Genomic DNA, 7,211 nt, shown 5'->3' with positions numbered 1-7,211 from the left:
GGTAGATAGATAGATAGATAGATAGATAGATAGATAGATAGATGATAGATAGATAGATCTAGGTAGGTAGGTAGAAAGGTAGATAGATAGATAGATAGATAGATAGATAGATAGATAGATAGATAGATGATAGATAGGAAGGTAGAAAGACAGAGGTAGATAGATAGATAGATAGATAGATAGATAGATAGATAGATAGATAGATAGATAGATAGATAGATAGATAGATAGATAGATAGATAGATAGATAGATAGATAGATAGATAGATAGATAGATAGATAGATAGATAGATAGATAGATAGATAGATAGATAGATAGATAGATAGATAGATAGATAGATAGATGATAGAAGATAGATAGATAGATAGATGGATAGTTGGAAAGATGGATAGATAGATAGATAGATAGATAGATAGATAGATAGATAGATAGATAGATAGATAGATAATAGATAGGTAGGTAGAAAGGTAGAAAGATAGATAGATAGATAGATAGATAGATAGATAGATAGATAGATAGATAGATAGATAGATAGATGATAGATGATAGATAGATAGATAGATAGATAGATAGATAGATAGATAGATAGATAGATAGATGATAGATAGATAGATAGATAGATAGATAGATAGATAGATAGATGATAGAAGATAGATAGATAGATAGATAGATAGATAGATAGATAGATAGATAGATAGATAGATAGATAGATAGATAGACAGACAGATGTAGAAATGGATGGATGGATGGATGGATGGGCAGATGGACAGACAGACAGGGGTGGATGAATCAACAGATATAGGGATGGATGGATGAATAAGCAGAAAAGAGGGAGAGAGAGAGGGAGAGAGAATGAATAGTGGAGTGTGTAATATATATATATATATAAAATCTCAATCATATAATGAGGATAAACAACATCTACATACCATTTAAAAGAGGCAACCAAAGGTTAAAGGAGAAAAGTGTCTCTTCCCTAGCAATCAAAACCCGGTTACGCCCGGATTAACACCATGCCGTAAACAACAGCCTAATCATGGAACCCTCAAGAATGTTCCCACCAAAACTTGTGTGCAGACAGAGAGCAAACACCATTCCTTTCCAGCACTGATGACGTTAGCTAGTTGGGTCATGAAAAGTCTTCAAGAAAACAGCTAAGCTCAGGGAGCACCAAGGACCCCAGAGTCCTCCTCCTCCTCCTCCTCCTCCTCACAAACACACACAAACTCCCTCCCCTCTAGCACTGATAATGTTACCTAGTTAGGTCATAAAATGTCTGCAAGAAACCCCACCAAGCTCAGACAGCACCAAGGACCCCCAACTGTCCATTTGCTTCCTCCCAAATTCACCTGAGCATTTTTTCCACTGGCTTTGCCAGCAGCGAGGGCCAGATCCCCATGAGATCTGGTCACTTGCAAAACTGGAGATCAGGAATGGATTGCTTCCCTTTGGCAGCTCCTGCACAGAGCCAAAAACGACTGGCAGCGACGGAGGGAGAAGGAAGGATTTGCAGAGATGCAAAGAAGTTAAGATCTCAGAAGCTTCATTGTTCTCCACCGGTGATGATCCTCTTTTTGGCATCTGTTATGCCTAGAAACCTGTTTCATCCACTTCTGTTATCGACTTGCCTCATTAAATTCTTTTTAAAAAAAAACCAGTTAACACAACAAAATCCTCATTTAACAAATCATTCAATAGATCAAAAGGAACAAAATCAATTTTAATCTAAAGAAATATATTGTTTTCTTCCTAAATTCAAGGCAGAGGAGAAAAATGACAGCGCTGGATGGATTTACACCTGGTTTTCACCCCTTAATTGATGGCACAGTTTCCTTTTTCCATTTACGTCTGACCTCCCTCCCACGATGTGGAAACGACCAAACTTCTCCACGGATCCTGGCAAATTGGAGGGCAGCAGATCTGCCGTGGCTGCAAGGAAGAAGGTCAAAACGATACCGATGAAAGGGAATCTTCATAGCTCAAGGTGGAATTGTGGGGTCCTTGGTGCTCTCTGAGCTTGGTGGTTTTTTTGCAGACGTTTCATGACCCAGCCAGATAACATCACCAGGACTGATTTGTGGAGTAGAGGTGGGAGGAGGGTTTAGGGTGACTTGTCAGCTACCCCTGAGGAGGCCCCGAATTCTCATTAAAAGTTCTCACCTTCCATCTCAGATTGGAGAGGGGCTGCAGTGAAGAGGGAAGAAGGGCTGGGGGCAGGTTAGCCAGAAGACGAAGCTCAGGAAGAAGGAGCTCTGCAGAAAAGCGGGGGAAGGAAGGAAGGAAGGAAGGAAGGAAGGAAGGAAGGAAGGAAAAGAGGGAAGGAAGGAAGGAAGGAAGGAAGAGAGAGGAAGGAAGGAGAGGGGAGGGAGGGAGGAGGAATGAAGGAAGGAAAAGAAGGGAAAGGAAGGAAAAAAGGGGGAAGGGGAGTAAGGAAGGAAGAAGTTAGGAAAGAAGGAAGGAAGGAAGGAAGGAAGGAAGGAAGGAAGGAAGGAAGGAAGGAGGGGAAGGAAGGAGAGGAAGGAAGGAAAAGAGGAAGGGAGGAGAGGGAAGGAGGTGGAATGAAGGAAGGAAAAAGGGGAGGGGAAGAAGGAAGGAAAAGGGGGAAGGAGGAAGGAAGGAAGGAAGTTAGGAAAGAAGGAAGGAAGGAAGGAAGGAAGGAAGGAAGGAAGGAAGGAAGGAAGGGAGGGGAAGGAAGGAGAGGAAGGAAGGAAAAGAGAGAGGAGGGAAGGGAGGGAGGAGAGAGAAGGGAAGAAGGAAGGGGAGGGGAAGGAAGGAAGGAAAAGGGGAAGGGGGAAGGAAGGAAGTTAGGAAAGAAGGAAGAAGGAAGGAAGGGGGAAGGAAGGAAGGAAGGAAGGAAGGAAGGAAGAAGGAAGGAAGGAAGGAAAAGGGGGAAGGAAGGAGAGGAAGGAAGGAAAAGAGAGGGGGAGGAGAAGGAGGGAGGGAGGAGGAATGAAGGAAGGAAAAGAAGGGAGGGGAAGGAAGGAAGGAAAGGGGAAGGAAAGAAGGAGAGAGGAAGGAAGGAAGGAGAGGAAGAAGGAAGGAAGGAAGGAAGGAAGGAGGAAGGAAGAGGAGGAAGGAAAGGAAGGAAGGAAAAGAAGAGGAAGGGGAGGGAGGGAAGAAAGGAAAGGAAAAGGGGGAAGGAAGGAAAGAGGGAGGGAAGGAGAGGAGGAAGGGAAGTAGGAAAGAAGGAAGGAAAAGGAAGGAAGGAAGGAAGGAAAAGGGGAGGAAGGAAGGAAGGGGGAAGGGGGAGGAGAGGGAAAGAAGAAAGGAAGGATAGGGAAGAGACGGAGGGAGGAGGAGGAGGAAGGGGAGGAAGACGAAGAAGAGGAGGAGGAATAATGTGGTGTCCTTGGTGCTCTCTGAGCTTCGTGGTTTTCTTGCTGACGTTTCATTACCCAACTAGGTAACATCATCATTCCTAGCGAGTGTAGGGTTTAATCCCTGTTTATATACCTTAGCTTGCCCTGCCAGTGTTGGAGGCAATGCTGTTTTCCCCTCCATAGTTCCTTGGTTAAGGCATTTACTGCTTGGTTCTTGGTCTCCTCGGGAGAGGCCAAGCGTTCGCCAAAGGAGACAAAAAACAACAACAACCCAACAGACAACAATATCCTAATCAAGGAACCCCCAATGACATAATGTGGCACCATTCATAGTCCCTGGTCCAGTTCATTCGTGGGTCATGACAGGTTCTGAACACATGCGCCATCATCTCTCTCACCTCTGACTGGATGGAGATGCAAACCAGGGTCTCCCCGCCCAACAGAGACCAGCCTTTCTCCCCATCTCGACCACTTCATAAAAATGTTAAACAGTATCCAGAAGAAAATCCATGCACGATATTGAATTTTCTCCCCGCCGTATTACAGCTGACAAAACTCGCTTCCGAGTTCTTTGATATTTTATGGATTCTTAGAACAATCGGTTCTTTCTTGTTGTTCAGTTAGTTTTAGTTCTCCTGCTACTCAATTTATTTTAATTTTGTCTTTTCTGTTTGTCAAACGCTTTGTTTTTACCTTTAACCTAGCTGTTTCCTCTTGCAGCTACTTTCCCCTGGCAGCTAATTCCTCTTACAGTTTTAAATTTTGGAGACCTTTCATCGACTCCTATCACCAGCCAGCAAAATTTAAAAAAAATCTGGACTTCAACTCCCAGAATTTCCCAGCTACCAAGTTTTAAGACACGTGGACTTCAAGTCCCAGAATCCCTCAGCCTGCAAGCTTTAAGATGTGTGGATTTCATGCTGGTTGGGGAATTTTTGGAGTTGAAATCTGCCCATCTGCAAGTTGCCAACGTATCTGAGCAGATATGTTGCACAAAATTGTTCTGTACGGTCATTACCATTCTTGTAGAATCGCGCAGTGATTGGCCAAGGCGCAGCGAGCCGCACTGATTGGCCGCCGCGAATCTCCCGCGATTGGTGGAAACTGATCGCGGGAGATTCAAAGCGGTGCCATTGGCCGCGGCCGCCCGGCCAAAGAATAAAAGCCGCCGTTTTCTTTCGGACCCGAGCCGATCTCGGGAATCAATAAATGAGCTGAACTAAAGTCACTGGCTCCGAGTCTCCCTCCTTGCGACGGACACGACAAAAAATAATCAAAGGTGAAAAGAGAACTAAAATAGAACAGAATGGAATGGAATGGAATGGAATGGAATGGAATGGAATGGAAGGGACCTTGGAGGTCTTCTAGCCCAACCCCCTGCTCAGGCAGGAAACCCTACACCACTTCAGACAAAGGGTTATCCAATCTCTTCTTTAAAAACTTCCAGTGTTGGAGCATTCACAACCTCTGTAGGCAAACTGACAGGACAAATGCACACGAGTGTAAAGCCATCCCACCCACCCACCCACCCAGCCACCTACTCCAAAGGAACTCCAGGTAGCCGAGAGGCCTTTGAGATGGGGGCATCTGTGCCAAATGCCGCTTACCGGAAAGCCTGGCCCTCCAGCCAAGCGCCTTCTCACAACCGGGCAACCCAGCCTGCTTGCTCTCTCTGCTCGCTCCTGATGGCAGCCGCGAAGCTGCGCAGCAACTCAGTCGACAAGGAGCCCTTAGAAATCCGCACAACCCGCCCGGTGGGGCTGCACTTGACAAGGAGGAGAATGGGGGGGAGCATGGGGGTGGGGGGCTGAGTGGCTGGTTAGGGCAGTGACCCTGGGCGGTCATGGCTGGGAAGCTCTGCAAAGAAGACTTTGGCGGAGGCTCCTGGAACACAAACACCGCAGGAGCAAACAAAAGGCTGGTTGTGCAATCGGCTAATTGCGCCTTTGTTTGTGGGAAGCCAGGGGTCCCAAAAGAGAAGAAGGAGGAGAAGGAGAAGAAGGAGAGAGAGTTTGGGCCCCCTAAAAGGCTTTGAAGGAGCCTGATCAAGGTGAGGATCTCGAGAGGCCGTGCCTGGGAAGTCTTTCTTTCTTTCTTTCTTTCTTTCTTTCTTTCTTTCTTTCTTTCTTTCTTTCTTTCTTTCTTTCTTTCTTTCTTTCTTTCTTTCTTTCTTTCTTTCCTCCCTCCCTTCTTCCCTTCCTCCTCTTCCTTCCTTTCCTTCCTTCCTCCCTTCCCTCCTCTCCTCTTTCCTTCCTTCCTTCCTTTTCCTTCCTTCCTTCCCTCCCTCCCTCCCTTCCCCTTTCCTTCCTTCCCTCTTCCTCCTCCCCTTCCCCTTTTCCTTCCTTCCTTCCCTTCCCTCTCCTCCCTCCCTCCCTCTCTTCCTTTCCTTCCTTTCCTTCCTTCCTCCCCTCTCCTCCCTCCCTTCCCTCTCCACCCTCCCACCTTTCCTTCCTTCCCCCTTTTCCTTCCTTCCTTCCCTTCCTCTCCTCCCTCCCTTCCTCTCTCTTTTCCTTCCTTCCTTCCTCCCCTATCTCCCCCCTTCCCTCTACACCCTTCCCTCTTTCCTTCCTTCCCCCTTTTCATTCCTTCCTTCCCTTCCCTCCCTCCCTCCCTCTCTTTTCCTTCCTTCCTTCTCCCCTCTTTTCCTTCCTTCATTCCTCCTCCCTCCCTCCCCTCTCCTTCCTTCCTTCCTCTTTTCCTTCCTTCTCCCTTTTCCTTCCTTCCTTCCTTCCTTCCTTCCTTCCTTCCTTCCTTCCTTCCTTCCTTCCTTCCTTCCTTCCTTCCTTCCTTCCTTCCCCCCGCTTTCCTGCAGAGCTCCTTCTTCCTGAGCTTCGTCTTCTGGCTCACCTGCCCCCAGCCCTTCTTCCCTCTTCACTGCAGCCCCTCCCCAATCTGAGATGGAAGGTGAGAACTTTTAATGAGCATTCGGGGCCTCCTCAGGGGTAGCTGACAAGTCACCGACTACAACTTATGATTTGGGGGTTTTTTTCATGGTTTTTGTGAAAGTTTTTTTGTTTTGTTTCAAGGAAGATAAAAGCCTAACACAAAGTTATGCATTTCAGAGGGGGAAAAATGGACCCTCCCCGTTCCAGAAACAAAGAAGCCATAAGAAAAAGACAGAAAAAACTTGGGCCAACCTCCCACTGGTCCCAGGTTTCTCCTGCATCGCCCCATCTAGAGACTTGCAAGAATTTCCCTGGAAATTGCTACACGTACAATAAAGTTCGGCTCCTTTGGAAAAATAACTTGGCATCCCTCGTTTGTCCGGTTCCCGGATTGGGGGATTGGAGGTGGGGGGGGGGACAAGCAGGGGCGAGCCTGGTGCCCCCCCTCTGCCCCCCCCAGCAGGCGAGGGAGTCAACCCAACCCCAGTCAATCCTCGGTTAGCTCTTCCCTGCAGACGATGGATGCTGGTTTGCAGGAAGCCAGGTGCCATCCTGGCTCTGGGCAGAGGCTGAATGTCTTTTGAAAAAGGAATCCTCAACTTGCAACTCTTCGTTTAGTGACCATTCCAAGTGACAAGGGCACTGCAAGAAGCGACTTAGGATCATGTTTTTTTTTTTTTTTCACGCTGATGACCGTTGCGGGATTTCCCCCCAAGGTCACAAGATTTCCCTTCGGATGCTTGACAACAGGTTCATACTGATGATGGTTGCAGGGTCCTGGATTACACGATCCCCTTTTTACGTCCTTCCGATAAACAAAGACATGGGGGAAGCTAGATTCACTTAACAACCGTGTTCCATGGCAGGGATTCACTTAAGAACTGCGGCAGGAAAGGTCGTAAAGTGAGGCAAAACTCACTTCATGATCTCACTTAGCAATGCAAATTTGGGGCTCAACTGTGGTCGTAAGTCAAGGACTTCCTGCCATCAAAACATGGCACTTGG

General features: G+C 47.0%; 1 protein-coding gene across 4 annotated transcripts in view; it reads right to left on the bottom strand.

The window, feature by feature from the left end:
• The window catches only part of CNTFR (ciliary neurotrophic factor receptor), a 367,691-nt gene that overhangs the window by 207,058 nt on the left and 153,422 nt on the right, over positions 1-7,211 (bottom strand). Inside the window, exon 1 of one of the 4 annotated variants that reach the window (XM_087958763.1) lies at positions 4,929-5,207. The exons of the other annotated variants lie outside the window; for them this stretch is intronic. The gene's annotated coding sequence lies outside the window, so the exon portion shown is untranslated. Of the gene's footprint in view, positions 1-4,928; positions 5,208-7,211 lie in introns of those variants that run through there. 4 annotated transcript variants of the gene reach the window in all.

Source organism: Notechis scutatus, chromosome 2, assembly GCF_049901735.1.
Source record: "Notechis scutatus isolate UNSWTSFEM ecotype Mainland chromosome 2, rNotScu1.2, whole genome shotgun sequence".
NCBI classification, from domain to species: Eukaryota; Metazoa; Chordata; class Lepidosauria; order Squamata; family Elapidae; genus Notechis; species Notechis scutatus.
This window is presented reverse-complemented; position numbering and strand designations above follow the sequence as displayed.